Source organism: Rhopilema esculentum, chromosome 3, assembly GCF_057945365.1.
Source record: "Rhopilema esculentum isolate cy_ngs chromosome 3, ASM5794536v1, whole genome shotgun sequence".
Classification (NCBI taxonomy): Eukaryota; Metazoa; Cnidaria; class Scyphozoa; order Rhizostomeae; family Rhizostomatidae; genus Rhopilema; species Rhopilema esculentum.
In genome coordinates, this window is record NC_142817.1 from 5151889 (window position 1) to 5168116 (window position 16228).

General features: G+C 33.6%; 1 protein-coding gene across 1 annotated transcript in view; it reads left to right on the forward strand.

The window, feature by feature from the left end:
- The first annotated feature begins 2067 nt into the window (after window positions 1–2067).
- The window catches only part of LOC148960506 (uncharacterized), an 87875-nt gene continuing 73714 nt past the window's right edge, over window positions 2068–16228 (forward strand). The window contains exon 1 of the mRNA XM_089111009.1: window positions 2068–2328. The gene's annotated coding sequence lies outside the window, so the exon portion shown is untranslated. The remainder of the gene's footprint in view (window positions 2329–16228) is intronic.

Genomic DNA, 16228 nt, shown 5'->3' on the forward strand with positions numbered 1-16228 from the left:
GCGGGAACTTAACATGTAAATCATTTCTCTGTGCGTCCAGTGTTTTCCAATCTCGTTGTCTTTACCTTTTTTAATCTAAACTGCTTGAGAAACTTCTTGTTACAGCACCTGATTCTTGCATGTGTGAAAACGCAGTAGTCATCAATTCATTCCAACCGATTTGAAAAATCAATGTGAACGCGAAGGAAATTAGCTCACCCGAACTGAACTCAGGCCGGCGTGAGTTTCAAACAGGCCTGGAATTTCTCATGTGAAGGGCCTCTAACTCGCGACCTAATGATCCAAACAGCATGAAGTTCTCAGTATAAACTAATTTCAAGACGATGATTTCAAATTTTTGAGAAGGGTCTGTAGATAGTGAGATACAGAATCGATGATATCGACTCGGAACGGTGAAGGGAGACGGAGTGTTTCGAACTTCATCAAAACAACATATACGATTGTATCTCTCAGAATTATTGAATGTTTGTGTTACTGCTTTGCAACAATCCTCTCTTTGGACCACAAATCTACCAACAGCAAAAGTAGGCTGCACATAGGTTTAGCTGTATGCTGTCCTCGTAGGGTAGGCCAATTTTACAATCGTTTGTTGGTAAGGAAGGTTTGCTATTTGTATTTTGTGATATAGTAAATTTAGAAAGGCTTAAAAATTCCCTTTCAATTCGCCTAGTGTATTCAAGTATATTGGCCTGAGCGAAAAGTACTAAGCAAAAAGCTCTCGCACGAAAAGTTTTGTCGAAAAATTTTAAAAAGGCTAATAGCAAATGCCAAGTATAAGGACGGATGGACTTGCAAATGGCTCTCTGTAAAGTTGTTGATCTCCTTTGACCAAAGAGTCATGACATATAGAATCTTGCATGATCTCTGTCCCGAAAATCTTCGTCATAAATTAACTGAAAGATCCATCATTTCAGATTATAGAACCAGAAACCGTAGAGACCTGCAAATTCTCAAAGTTAGGTTAGAGTATGCAAAGCGAGGTTTCTATTTCTCTGGTGTCAAAAACTGGATTTATGTCCCTAACAACATTCGAAGAAAAGAATCCATCGCTCGTTTTAAAACAGGTATTAGAGAGTATCTTTCGAACCTTCCACATGACCCAAACACGACCCCTTGGTAGAGCAGAAATATGCAAAAACTTCTTCTTTTAATAGTTCTTTTTTTGTAAATAGTTATTTTTTGCTGAAAGGTATCTCGTGTAAATAAATAAATATTGATTGATTATATACTGAGCATGCGCTGTTAGTGCAACTGTTGTCGCAGGATGGGTCGGATTCAGAGATGAAGCTATTGGGTGTCATGGTGGGCAGCTGCCCTCCAAGACTTTGCAATGACACCCTGTCGGAAGCCAAATATAAGAAAAAATAAAGAACTGTTGGCCCTTTGAAACTGTCAGTTGTGGAATTTACCTTTTTAAAAGAACCAGAAAAGAGAAATTTCTGCTGCAGTGGAAAGCTTAAACGATAATCGCACAAAATCTTCACAGGTTTTCGCGCGACAGCTTCTCGCTCAGTGGAAAGTAGGCTTTAACCGCCATTATGATTATGTGCAGTTATGTGCTCACTATCTTCAATGCTGCCTTTGGGAAAAGGGCTTGGAATTCATTTCACAAAGTATTAATAGCCGCATGTAATGCCCTCCGTGAATATTTTCGACATTCTCTGTCAGCATGTTGCATGAAAGTGTCATTGTGTAGCAGCTATTGTGAGCATTTTGTTTATCGTTTACACCGACTGAAAGGATATCAAAGTACACTAAGTTAGCAAAACCAAGGAACCAAAACAAGGTTCCGTCGACACGGTGGTGGATATTTTTTAAAACGCCATTATTTTTATCTGTTTTAAAAAAGTCTTTGTCTACACTATGAGCGTCCACACCGAAAGTAAGAGAAGAAGAAACTTTTTTTACGCAAAGATGAACCTTTATTAAGTTTAAAGAATAAATAGAATATCCAATAAATTTTTGGTTTTTTGAACTTTTTCCTCCTTCTATACCAGCCGTTCTGGTCGTATGAACCCTACCGACGATCCTGCGACGCTGCGCAATACTTGGGGAAGTCGTTGTAGCCTCGGTTCCAGCTTTTCAGCCAACGAACACGGCGGGAATGAAGACCATGTTGGATTGCACGACTCGGCCATGGACGAAGGTCGAGATTGCAGTTTCATTCCCTTGTTCTTATCAACCAATCTTGGACACATCTATTTACAATCAGCTTAAACGCAAGCTGCTATAAAGTACGAAGAATGCTGTTCTGGAAGGAATTCAAAAGAGGGCGGTTGCAACACGAACTGGCATCATCATGAAGAAAATCTCAGCAATTTCGTTGCGGTATGTTGCCAACTTCTTTTCTCACCATATTATTTTTGGCAAATTTGCATTTGTGCAAATTATGTTATTTTTAATGCCAGTGGTTAATTATGAAAAGGGAACCCCCAAATGCAAGCTGCAAGCTGGCATTCGTGGTTAAGGTTGCCAGGCGGGCGAGGTTCAAACCAGCTCACTTAGCAGTGCAAAGCAGCATCACATTTCGACTCGTTGATCAGTTCCGTAATAACTGCATTGAGAGGGAAAATTGGAATATCAATTTAGGAGGGCCGTTTCTTTACATTAAATGTGTGCTTATACTGCAGCATGCACTGGTCCTAAACTTGATGTTGCTGGAAATGGTTGACATAGAATGTCCAATGTAAGAAAATGAGCTACCACATGTTACAACCTACCTTGCAGCTCAAAAGTCAGCAGTTACATTAATGTTTTTAGTTACAAAGAAAGTCTCTTTTACCAATTTTGTATATATTTAGCTGTAATAACTAAATTTTGTCATTGGCTAGCAGTTTGATTCTTGAAAGACAACATATTCACCGAGGTTACACTTTTACCCCTGCAAAAACCCAAACATGGTTCACAGGCTAACCATAGTTTGCAATGGTCCTACCATGGTTGAACCATGATTCTGACAAGTTCTGATCATGGTTAGTGACAATAGTTGATCAATGAAATAAGATTTTGCCTCCAAAGAACTTAACTTGTTTGTTCTTTGAGAATGTTAATTCTGGACTGTTACCCTCAATAGAAAGAAAAGAAAAAAAACAAAATTGTCTGTATTTTTCAAAACCTGATCATTGCTGTCCCATTGCTGAACCATGGTTCATTTCTCAAGTGACTTTCCATAAAATGGCAAATAAATTTTACATTGAATAGTTTTGATTTCACCAATTTTCTTTTGGAGACACATTCCCTTGTCCCTTAAAGCCTAAAACATTAAATTTTTTATCAATTTGAAATGTTTTATGAGTATTTTGTCTGACAATTGCTGACGCATTGCTGAATCATGGTCAATTTCTCAACTGACATTTTCTAAAATGGCAAATGACTTTTAGATTGAATAGTTTGTTTCACTATTTTTGTGTGGTTTGGTTTCACTATTTTTTGTGGATTTATTTTACTGTTTTTTGGCCATAAAGCATTTATTTCTCTGAATTTGAAATGGTTAATGAAAATATGGACCAACTGTTGCTGACCAGCTGCTGAACCGTGGTCCATTTTTTAACTGACAGGTTCCTCATCCTGCTTTCTCCAAAACTGCTGGCTGCCTTTGAATATCATTAAATTTTAAATTTTAATGGTTTTAGAAATAAATTGAAACTATATTTTCACATGATATATATATTTATATAATCAAAGATATATACTTGAGATTTTCATCAGATTTGCAAGAATATCAATCTTTGAAAAATATCTGATGAAAGCAACTGACAAGGTACCAGGGTCATAAGAGTGGATTCTTGGGTTTTTTCTCAGATAACTTTTTATTCCTCTAACATGGTACAAACAAGCATATCAATACAAGATTGTCAGCAAATTGGAATATTCTATTGAAGTGCTGCTGTACAATTGCTCTAACAGTTCTTTGTGGTATCTTATGGATGCATTACCATTGAAGCCAGGTTTTAAATATTTCAGAATAAAAAAGTCTTGCCAGTTTCATTCTTAGCCAACAAAACAAACTTATTATCTCAAATAAAAGCAAATCAGGCCTCTCGTTTTCTGGCATGTAATTGCGTGCCATGCACCTGTAGTGGTGCCAAGGCGCACATGGATGTGATGCACAACTAGCAATATTGTCCACCTCATCCATATGCATTTACAATTACTATTTTATCTGCAACATTGTCTTGTTGCTCTGTGGAATCATTTTTAAAGTACAGCCTTCACCATCTAGGCAATCCCTTGACACTATATAAATAATAAACACTGGAAAAATTTTTGTGTTGGTTGTGTGTGATAAAGGATTCACTTTCAATCAGTGTCACCCCATGAGCCACACACCTACTAAAATCGGTGCGGAGAGGCCTGCGATCCTTGTTTTTCTTCCCAGTGTACCTATTAGAGGCCACATGGTGTTCAGAACGTACATTAAGGCTTTTAGGCTGTTTCGAGTAAAAAAATTTTTGAAAAATTTCAAATTTTTTGAACTTTTTAGCAGGTCAGGGATCTTGGATTTCTTCAAAAATCACTAAGTCCTTATTTTGTTAACATGTGCATAACTTTCACTGAAACTACCCAAAATGGTGTTCCGAACATAAATTAAGGCTTTTGACGTTATTTCTAGAAATATTTTTTTACAATGTTCAGATATTTTCAGGTTTTTTCAAGTTTCAGTTTGAAATACCATGCTATAAATACTCTTTCCTACCATTTTCAGATACCACTTGGAGGCTCAACCAAATATCTAGAAATGATATCAGAAAGGTAAAATTTTAAGCTTTATATTGTTTCACATAAAAAATTTTTTTGAGAAAATTTAAATATTTTTAACTTTTTCAGGTCCGGGGGTCATGAATTTTTTCAAAAATCACCAACTTCTTTTTTTAAAAAAATCAGAATAAATTTCACTGAAACAATCCAAAATGGCGTTCAAAACGTATCTTGAGGCTTTTTAGGTTGTTTCGAGTAAAAATTTTTTTTTCAAAATCTCAAGATTTTTCAACTTTTTTGCAGGTCTGGGGTCATGAATTTTTTCAAACTCACTAAGCCCTTATTTTGTAAATATGTGCATAATATTCACTGAAACTACCCGAAATGGTGTTCCAAACATAAATTAAGGCTTTTGATGTTATTTCTAGAAATATTTTTCTTACAAAGTTCACATATTTTGAGATTTTTTCAAGTTTCAGTGTGAAACATGCTATAAAAATACTCTTTCCTACCATTTTCAGATACCACTTGGAGGCTCAACCAAATGTCTAGAAATGATTTCAGAAAGGTAAAATTTTAAGCTTTATATTGTTTCACGTAAAATTTTTTTTTGAAAAAATTTAAACATTTTTAACTTTTTGCAGGTCCGGGGGTCATGAATTTTTTAAAAAATCGCCAAATCCTTATTTTCAAAAAATCAGCATGAATTTCACCGAAACGACCCGAAATGGCGTTCAGAACGTTTCTTGAGGCTTTTTAGGTTGTTTCGAGTGAAAAAAGGTTTTTCAAACATTTCAATACTTTTCAACTTTTTTGCAGGTCCTGGGTCATGAATTTTTTCAAATATCACCAACTCCTTTTTTTCAAAAAATCAGCATGAATTTCACCGAAACGACCCGAAATGGCGTTCAGAACGTATCTTGCGGCTTTTTAGGTTGTTTCGAGTAAAAAATTTTTTTGAAAAATTTTAAGATTTTTCAACTTTTTTGCAGGTCCTGTGTCATGAATTTTTTCAAAAATCACCAACTCCTTATTTTCAAAAAATCAGCATAAATTTCACCGAAACGACCCGAAATGGCGTTCAGAACGTATATTGAGGATTTTTAGGTTGTTTCGAGTAAAAAATTTTTTTTGAAAAATTTCAAGATTTTTCAACTTTTTTGTAGGTCCGGGGTCATGACTTTTTTCAAACTCACTAAGCCCTTATTTTGTAAATATGTGCATAATATTCACTGAAACTACCCGAAATGGTGTTCCAAACATAAATTAAGGCTTTTGATGTTATTTCTAGAAATATTTTTTTACAAAGTTCACATATTTTGAGATTTTTTCAAGTTTCAGTGTGAAACATGCTATAAATACTCTTTCCTACCATTTTCAGATACCACTTGGAGGCTCAACCAAATGTCTAGAAATGATTTCAGAAAGGTAAAATTATAAGCTTTATATTGTTTCACGTAAAATTTTTTTTTGAAAAAATTTAAACATTTTTAACTTTTTGCAGGTCCGGGGGTCATGAATTTTTTAAAAAATCGCCAAATCCTTATTTTCAAAAAATCAGCATGAATTTCACTGAAACGACCCGAAATGGCGTTCAGAACGTTTCTTGAGGCTTTTTAGGTTGTTTCGAGTGAAAAAAGGTTTTTCAAACATTTCAATATTTTTCAACTTTTTTGCAGGTCCTGGGTCATGAATTTTTTCAAATATCACCAACTCCTTTTTTTCAAAAAATCAGCATGAATTTCACCGAAACGACCCGAAATGGCGTTCAGAACGTATCTTGCGGCTTTTTAGGTTGTTTCGAGTAAAAAATTTTTTTGAAAAATTTCAAGATTTTTCAACTTTTTTGCAGGTCCGGAGTCATGAATTTTTTCAAAAATCACCAACTCCTTATTTTCAAAAAATCAGCATAAATTTCACCGAAACGACCCGAAATGGCGTTCAGAACGTATATTGAGGATTTTTAGGTTGTTTCGAGTAAAAAATTTTTTTTGAAAAATTTCAAGATTTTTCAACTTTTTCGTAGGTCCGGGGTCATGATTTTTGTCAAAAATCACCAACTCCTTATTTTCAAAAAATCAGCATAAATTTCACCGAAACGACCCGAAATGGCGTTCAGAACGTATATTGAGGCTTTTTAGGTTGTTTCGAGTAAAAAAATTTTTTTGAAATATTTCAAGATTTTTCAACTTTTTTACAGGTCCGGGGTCATGAATTTTTTCAAAAATCACCAACTCCTTTTTTTCAAAAAATCAGCACAAATTTCACCGAAACGACCCGAAATGGCGTTCAGAGCGTATCTTGCGGCTTTTTAGGTTGTTTCGAGTAAAAAAATTTTATTGGAAATATTCAAGATTTTCACCTTTTTTGCAGGTCCGGGGTCATGAATTTTTCAAAAATCTCCAAACTCCTTATGTTCAAAAAATCAGCATAAATTCCACCGAAACTACCCAAAATGGCGTTCAGAACGTATCTTGAGGCTTTTTAGGTTGTTTCGAGTAAAAAAACATTTTTAAAAAATTTCAGGATTTTCAACTTTTTTGCAGGTCCGGGGTCATGAATTTTTTAAAAAATCGCCAAATCCTTATTTTCAAAAAATCAGCATGAATTTCACTGAAACGACCCGAAATGGCGTTCAGAACGTTTCTTGAGGCTTTTTAGGTTGTTTCGAGTGAAAAAAGGTTTTTCAAACATTTCAAGATTTTTCAACTTTTTTGCAGGTCCTGGGTCATGAATTTTTTCAAATATCACCAATTCCTTTTTTTCAAAAAATCAGCATGAATTTCACCGAAACGACCCGAAATGGCGTTCAGAACGTATCTTGCGGCTTTTTAGGTTGTTTCGAATAAAAAATTTTTTTGAAAAATTTCAAGATTTTTCAACTTTTTTGCAGGTCCGGGGTCATGAATTTTTTCAAAAATCACCAACTCCTTATTTTCAAAAAATCAGCATAAATTTCACCGAAACGACCCGAAATGGCGTTCAGAACGTATATTGAGGATTTTTAGGTTGTTTCGAGTAAAAAATTTTTTTTGAAAAATTTCAAGATTTTTCAACTTTTTTGTAGGTCGGGGGTCATGACTTTTTTCAAAAATCACAAACTCCTTATTTTCAAAAAATCAGCATAAGTTTCACCGAAATGACCCGAAATGTCGTTCAGAACGTATCTCGCGGCTTTTTATGTTGTTTCGAGTAAAAAAATTTTTTTGAAAAATTTCAAGATTTTTCATTTTTTTTGCAGGTCCGGGGTCATGAATTTTTTCAAAAATCACCAACTCCTTATTTTCAAAAAATCAGCATAAATTTCACCGAACCGACCCGAAATGGCGTACAGAACGTATATTGAGGATTTTTAGGTTGTTTCGAGTAAAAAAATTTTTTTGAAAAATTTCAAGATTTTTCAACTTTTTTGCAGGTCCGGGGTCATGAATTTTGTCAAAAATCACCAACTCCTTATTTTCAAAAAATCAGCATAAATTTCACCGAAACGACCCGAAATGGCGTTCAGAACGTATCTTGCGGCTTTTTAGGTTGTTTCGAGTAAAAAAAAATTTTATTGGAAATATTCAAGATTTTCAACTTTTTTGCAGGTCCGGGGTCATGAATTTTTCAAAAATCTCCAAACTCCTTATGTTCAAAAAATCAGCATAAATTCCACCGAAACTACCCAAAATGGCGTTCAGAACGTATCTTGAGGCTTTTTGGGTTGTTTCGAGTAAAAAAAAATTTTTAAAAAATTTCAGGATTTTTCAACTTTTTTCCAGGTCCGGGGTCATGACTTTTTTCAAAAATCACAAACTCCTTATTTTCAAAAAATCAGCATAAGTTTCACCGAAATGACCCGAAATGTCGTTCAGAACGTAACTCGCGGCTTTTTATGTTGTTTCGAGTAAAAAAATTTTTTTCAAAAATTTCAAGCTTTTTCAACTTTTTTGCAGGTCCGGGGTCAGGAATTTTTTCGAAAATCACCAACTTCTTATTTTCAAAAAATCAGCATAAATTTAACCGAAACGACCCGAAATGGCGTTCAGAACGTATCTTCAGGTTTTTAGGTTGTTTCGAGTAAAAAATTTTTTTTGAAAAATTTCAAGATTTTTCAACTTTTTTGCAGGTCCGGGGTCATGAATTTTTTCAAAAATCACCAACTCTTTATTTTCCTAAAATCAGCATAAATTTCACCAAAAGACCCGAAATGGCGTTTAGAACGTATCTTGTGGCTTTTTAGGTTGTTTTGAGTAAAAAAATTTTTTTGAAAAATTTCAAGATTTTTCAAATTTTTTGCAGGTCCAGGGTCATGAATCTTTTCAAAAATCACAAAGTCCTTATTTTCCTAAAATCAGCATCAACTTCACCGAACCGACCCGAAATGGCGTACAGAACGTATATTGAGGATTTTTAGGTTGTTTCGAGTAAAAAAATTTTTTTGAAAAATTTCAAGATTTTTCAACTTTTTTGCAGGTCCGGGGTCATGAATTTTGTCAAAAATCACCAACTCCTTATTTTCAAAAAATCAGCATAAATTTCACCGAAACGACCCGAAATGGCGTTCAGAACGTATCTTGCGGCTTTTTAGGTTGTTTCGAGTAAAAAAAAATTTTATTGGAAATATTCAATATTTTCAACTTCTTTGCAGGTCCGGGGTCATGAATTTTTCAAAAATCTCCAAACTCCTTATGTTCAAAAAATCAGCATAAATTCCACCGAAACTACCCAAAATGGCGTTCAGAACGTATCTTGAGGCTTTTTGGGTTGTTTCGAGTAAAAAAAAATTTGTAAAAAATTTCAGGATTTTTCAACTTTTTTCCAGGTCCGGGGTCATGACTTTTTTCAAAAATCACAAACTCCTTATTTTCAAAAAATCAGCATAAGTTTCACCGAAATGACCCGAAATGTCGTTCAGAACGTATCTCGCGGCTTTTTATGTTGTTTCGAGTAAAAAAATTTTTTTTTAAAAATTTCAAGATTTTTTAACTTTTTTGCAGGTCCGGGGTCATGAATTTTTTCAAAAATCACCAACTCCTTATTTTCAAAAAATCAGCATAAATTTCACCGAAACTACCCAAAATGGCGTTCAGAACGTATCTTGAGGCTTTTTGGGTTGTTTCGAGTAAAAAAAAATTTTTAAAAAATTTCAGGATTTTTCAACTTTTTTCCAGGTCCGGGGTCATGACTTTTTTCAAAAATCACAAACTCCTTATTTTCAAAAAATCAGCATAAGTTTCACCGAAATGACCCGAAATGTCGTTCAGAACGTATCTCGCGGCTTTTTATGTTGTTTCGAGTAAAAAAATTTTTTTTTAAAAATTTCAAGATTTTTTAACTTTTTTGCAGGTCCGGGGTCATGAATTTTTTCAAAAATCACCAACTCCTTATTTTCAAAAAATCAGCATAAATTTCACCGAAACGACCCGAAATGGCGTTCAGAACGTATATTGAGGATTTTTAGGTTGTTTCGAGTAAAAAATTTTTTTTGAAAAATTTCAAGATTTTTCAACTTTTTGTAGGTCGGGGGTCATGACTTTTTTCAAAAATCACAAACTCCTTATTTTCAAAAAATCAGCATAAGTTTCACCGAAATGACCCGAAATGTCGTTCAGAACGTATCTCGCGGCTTTTTATGTTGTTTCGAGTAAAAAATTTTTTTTGAAAAATTTCAAGATTTTTCAACTTTTTTGCAGGTCCGGGGTCATGAATTTTTTCAAAAATCACCAACTCCTTATTTTCAAAAAATCAGCATAAATTTCACCGAACCGACCCGAAATGGCGTACAGAACGTATATTGAGGATTTTTAGGTTGTTTCGAGTAAAAAAATTTTTTTGAAAAATTTCAAGATTTTTCAACTTTTTTGCAGGTCTGGGGTCATGAATTTTGTCAAAAATCACCAACTCCTTATTTTCAAAAAATCAGCATAAATTTCACCGAAACGACCCGAAATGGCGTTCAGAACGTATCTTGCGGCTTTTTAGGTTGTTTCGAGTAAAAAAAAATTTTATTGGAAATATTCAAGATTTTCAACTTTTTTGCAGGTCCGGGGTCATGAATTTTTCAAAAATCTCCAAACTCCTTATGTTCAAAAAATCAGCATAAATTCCACCGAAACTACCCAAAATGGCGTTCAGAACGTATCTTGAGGCTTTTTGGGTTGTTTCGAGTAAAAAAAAATTTTTAAAAAATTTCAGGATTTTTCAACTTTTTTGCAGGTCCGGGGTCATGAATTTTTTCAAAAATCACCAACCATTTTTTTTCAAAAAATCAGCATTATTTTCACCGAAACAACCCGAAATGGCATTCAGAAGGTATCTTGCGGCTTTTTAGGTTGTTTTGAGTAAAAAAAATTTTTGAAAAATTTCAAGATTTTTCAACTTTTTTGCAGGTCCGGGGTCATGACTTTTTTCAATAATCACAAAGTCCTTATTTTCCTAAAATCAGCATCAACTTCACCGAAACGACCCGAAATGGTGTTCAGAACGTATTTTGCGGCTTTTTAGGTTGTTTTGTGTAAAAAAATATTTTTGAGAAATTTCAAGATTTTTTTGCAGATCCGGGGTCATGAGTTTTTTCAAAAATCACCAACTCCTTATTTTCAAAAAATCAGCATAAATTTCATGGAAACAACCCAAATGGCGTTGAGAACGCATCTTGAGGGTTTTTAGGTTGTTTCGAGTAAAAAAATTTTTTGAAAAATTTCAAGATTTTTCAAATTTTTTGCAGGTCCGGGGGGGTCATGAATCTTTTCAAAAATCACAAAGTCCTTATTTTCCTAAAATCAGCATAAATTTCACCAAAAGACCCGAAATGGCGTTCAGAACGTATCTTGTGGCTTTTTAGGTTGTTTTGAGTAAAAAAATTTTTTTGAACAATTTCAAGATTTGTCAACCTTTTTGCAGGCCCGGGTCATGAATTTTTTCAAAAATCACTAAGCCCTTATTTTGTAAATATATGCATAATATTCGCTGAAGCTACCCGAAATGAGGTTCCCAACATAAATTAAGCCTTTTGACGTTATTTCTAGAAATATTTTTTTTACAAAGTTCACATGATCTGAGATTTTTTCAAGTTTCAATGTGAAACATGCTATAAATACTCTTTCCTACCATTTTCAGATACCACTTGGAGGCTCAACCAAATGTCGAGAAATGATTTAAGAAAGGTAAAATTTTAAGCTTTATATTGTTTCTCGTAAAATTTTTTTTTAAAAAATTGAAATATTTTTAACTTTTTGCAGGTGCGGGGGTCATGAATTTTTTCAAAAATCACAAAGTCCTTATTTTCCTAAAATCAGCATGAATTTCACCGAAACGACCCGAAATGGCGTTCAGAACGTATCTTGCGGCTTTTTAGGTTGTTTTGAGTAAAAATTTTTTTTGAAAAAGTTCAAGATTTTTCAACTTTTTTGTAGGTCCGGGGTCATGATTTTTGTCAAAAATCACCAACTCCTTTTTTTCAAAAAATCAGCATAAATTTCACCGAAACGACCCGAAATGGCGTTCAGAGCGTATCTTGCGGCTTTTTAGGTTGTTTCGAGTAAAAAAATTTTATTGGAAATATTCAAGATTTTCACCTTTTTTGCAGGTCCGGGGTCATGAATTTTTCAAAAATCTCCAAACTCCTTATGTTCAAAAAATCAGCATAAATTTCACCGAAACGACCCGAAATGGCGTTCAGAACGTATATTGAGGATTTTTAGGTTGTCTCGAGTAAAAAATTTTTTTTGAAAAATTTCAAGATTTTTCAACTTTTTTGTAGGTCGGGGGTCATGACTTTTTTCAAAAATCACAAACTCCTTATTTTCAAAAAATCAGCATAAGTTTCACCGAAATGACCCGAAATGTCGTTCAGAACGTATCTCGTGGCTTTTTATGTTGTTTCGAGTAAAAAAATTTTTTTGAAAAATTTCAAGATTTTTCAACTTTTTTGCAGGTCCGGGGTCATGAATTTTTTCAAATATCACCAACTCCTTATTTTCAAAAAATCAGCATAAATTTCACCGAAACGACCCGAAATGGCGTTCAGAACGTATATTGAGGATTTTTAGGTTGTCTCGAGTAAAAAATTTTTTTTGAAAAATTTCAAGATTTTTCAACTTTTTTGTAGGTCGGGGGTCATGACTTTTTTCAAAAATCACAAACTCCTTATTTTCAAAAAATCAGCATAAGTTTCACCGAAATGACCCGAAATGTCGTTCAGAACGTATCTCGTGGCTTTTTATGTTGTTTCGAGTAAAAAAATTTTTTTGAAAAATTTCAAGATTTTTCAACTTTTTTGCAGGTCCGGGGTCATGAATTTTTTCAAAAATCACCAACTCCTTATTTTCAAAAAATCAGCATAAATTTCACCGAACCGACCCGAAATGGCGTACAGAACGTATATTGAGGATTTTTAGGTTGTTTCGAGTAAAAAAATTTTTTTGAAAAATTTCAAGATTTTTCAACTTTTTTGCAGGTCCGGGGTCATGAATTTTGTCAAAAATCACCAACTCCTTATTTTCAAAAAATCAGCATAAATTTCACCGAAACGACCCGAAATGGCGTTCAGAACGTATCTTGCGGCTTTTTAGGTTGTTTCGAGTAAAAAAAAATTTTATTGGAAATATTCAAGATTTTCAACTTTTTTGCAGGTCCGGGGTCATGAATTTTTCAAAAATCTCCAAACTCCTTATGTTCAAAAAATCAGCATAAATTCCACCGAAACTACCCAAAATGGCGTTCAGAACGTATCTTGAGGCTTTTTGGGTTGTTTCGAGTAAAAAAAAATTTTTAAAAAATTTCAGGATTTTTCAACTTTTTTGCAGGTCCGGAGTCATGAATTTTTTCAAAAATCACCAACCATTTTTTTTCAAAAAATCAGCATTATTTTCACCGAAACAACCCGAAATGGCATTCAGAAGGTATCTTGCGGCTTTTTAGGTTGTTTAGAGTAAAAAAAATTTTTGAAAAATTTCAAGATTTTTCAACTTTTTTGCAGGTCCGGGGTCATGACTTTTTTCAAAAATCACAAAGTCCTTGTTTTCAAAAAATCAGCATAAATTTCACCAAAACGACCCGAAATGGCGTTCAGAACGTATCTTGCGGCTTTTTAGGTTGTTTCGAGTAAAAAAAAATTTTTTCAAAAATTTCAAGCTTTTTCAACTTTTTTGCAGGTCCGGGGTCAGGAATTTTTTCGAAAATCACCAACTTCTTATTTTCAAAAAATCAGCATAAATTTAACCGAAACGACCCGAAATCGCGTTCAGAACGTATCTTCAGGTTTTTAGGTTGTTTCGAGTAAAAAAATTTTTTTGAAAAATGTCAAGATTTTTCAACTTTTTTGCAGGTCCGGGGTCATGAATTTTTTCAAAAATAACCAACTCCTTATGTTCAAAAAATCAACATAAATTCCACCGAAACTACCCAAAATGGCGTTCAGAACGTATCTTGCGGCTTTTTATGTTGTTTCGAGTAAAAAAAGTTTTTTGAAAAATTTCAAGATTTTCCCACTTTTTAGCAGGTCCAGGGTCATGAATTTTTTCAAAAATCACCAACTCCTTATTTTCAAAAAATCAGCATAAATTTCACCGAACCGACCCGAAATGGCGTACAGAACGTATATTGAGGATTTTTAGGTTGTTTCGAGTAAAAAAATTTTTTTGAAAAATTTCAAGATTTTTCAACTTTTTTGCAGGTCCGGGGTCATGAATTTTTTCAAAAATCACCAACCATTTTTTTTCAAAAAATCAGCATTATTTTCACCGAAACAACCCGAAATGGCATTCAGAAGGTATCTTGCGGCTTTTTAGGTTGTTTAGAGTAAAAAAAATTTTTGAAAAATTTCAAGATTTTTCAACTTTTTTGCAGGTCCGGGGTCATGACTTTTTTCAAAAATCACAAAGTCCTTGTTTTCAAAAAATCAGCATAAATTTCACCAAAACGACCCGAAATGGCGTTCAGAACGTATCTTGCGGCTTTTTAGGTTGTTTCGAGTAAAAAAAAATTTTTTCAAAAATTTCAAGCTTTTTCAACTTTTTTGCAGGTCCGGGGTCAGGAATTTTTTCGAAAATCACCAACTTCTTATTTTCAAAAAATCAGCATAAATTTAACCGAAACGACCCGAAATCGCGTTCAGAACGTATCTTCAGGTTTTTAGGTTGTTTCGAGTAAAAAAATTTTTTTGAAAAATTTCAAGATTTTTCAACTTTTTTGCAGGTCCGGGGTCATGAATTTTTTCAAAAATCACCAACTCCTTATCTTCAAAAAATCAGCATAAATTCCACCGAAACTACCCAAAATGGCGTTCAGAACGTATCTTGCGGCTTTTTATGTTGTTTCGAGTAAAAAAAGTTTTTTGAAAAATTTCAAGATTTTCCCACTTTTTAGCAGGTCCAGGGTCATGAATTTTTTCAAAAATCACCAACTCCTTATTTTCAAAAAATCAGCATAAATTTCACCGAACCGACCCGAAATGGCGTTCAGAACGTATATTGAGGATTTTTAGGTTGTTTTGAGTAAAAACTTTTTTTTGAAAAATTTCAAGATTTTTCAACTTTTTTGCAGGTCTGGGGTCATGAATTTTGTCAAAAATCACCAACTCCTTATTTTCAAAAAATCAGCATAAATTTCACCGAAACGACCCGAAATTGCATTCAGAACGTATATTGAGGCTTTTTAGGTTTCGAGTAAAAAAATTTTTTTGAAAAATTTCAAGATTTTTCAACTTTTTTGCAGGTCCGGGGTCATGAATTTTTTCAAAAGTCACCAACCATTTTTTTTCAAAAAATCAGCATTATTTTCACCGAAACAACCAACAATGGCATTCAGAAGGTATCTTGCGGCTTTTTAGGTTGTTTCGAGTAAAAAAAATTTTTTGAAAAATTTCAAGATTTTTCAACTTTTTTGCAAGTCCGGGGTCATGACTTTTTTCAAAAATCACAAAGTCCTTATTTTCCTAAAATCAGCATCAACTTCACCAAAAAGACCCGAAATGGTGTTCAGAACGTATCTTGCGGCATTTTAGGTTGTTTTGAGTAAAAAAAAATTTTTTTAAAGTTTCAAGATTTTTCAACTTTTTTGCAGGTCCGGGGTCATGAATTTTTTCAAAAATCACAAAGTCCTTTTTTCCTAAAATCAGCATCAACTTCACCGAAACGACTCGAAATGGTGTTCACAACGTATTTTGCGGCCTTTTAGGTTGTTTCGAGGAAAAAAATTTTTTGAAAAATTTCAAGATTTTTCAAATTTTTTGCAGGTCCGGGGTCATGAATCTTTTCAAAAATCACAAAGTCCTTATTTTCCTAAAATCAGCATAAATTTCACCAAAAGACCCGAAATGGCGTTCAGAACGTATCTTGTGGCTTTTTAGGTTGTTTTGAGTAAAAAAATTTTTTTGAACAATTTCAAAATTTGTCAACCTTTTTGCAGGCCCGGGTCATGAATTTTTTCAAAAATCACTAAGCCCTTATTTTGTAAATATATGCATAATATTCGCTGAAACTACCCGAAATGAGGTTCCCAACATAAATTAAGCCTTTTGACGTTATTTCTAGAAATATTTTTT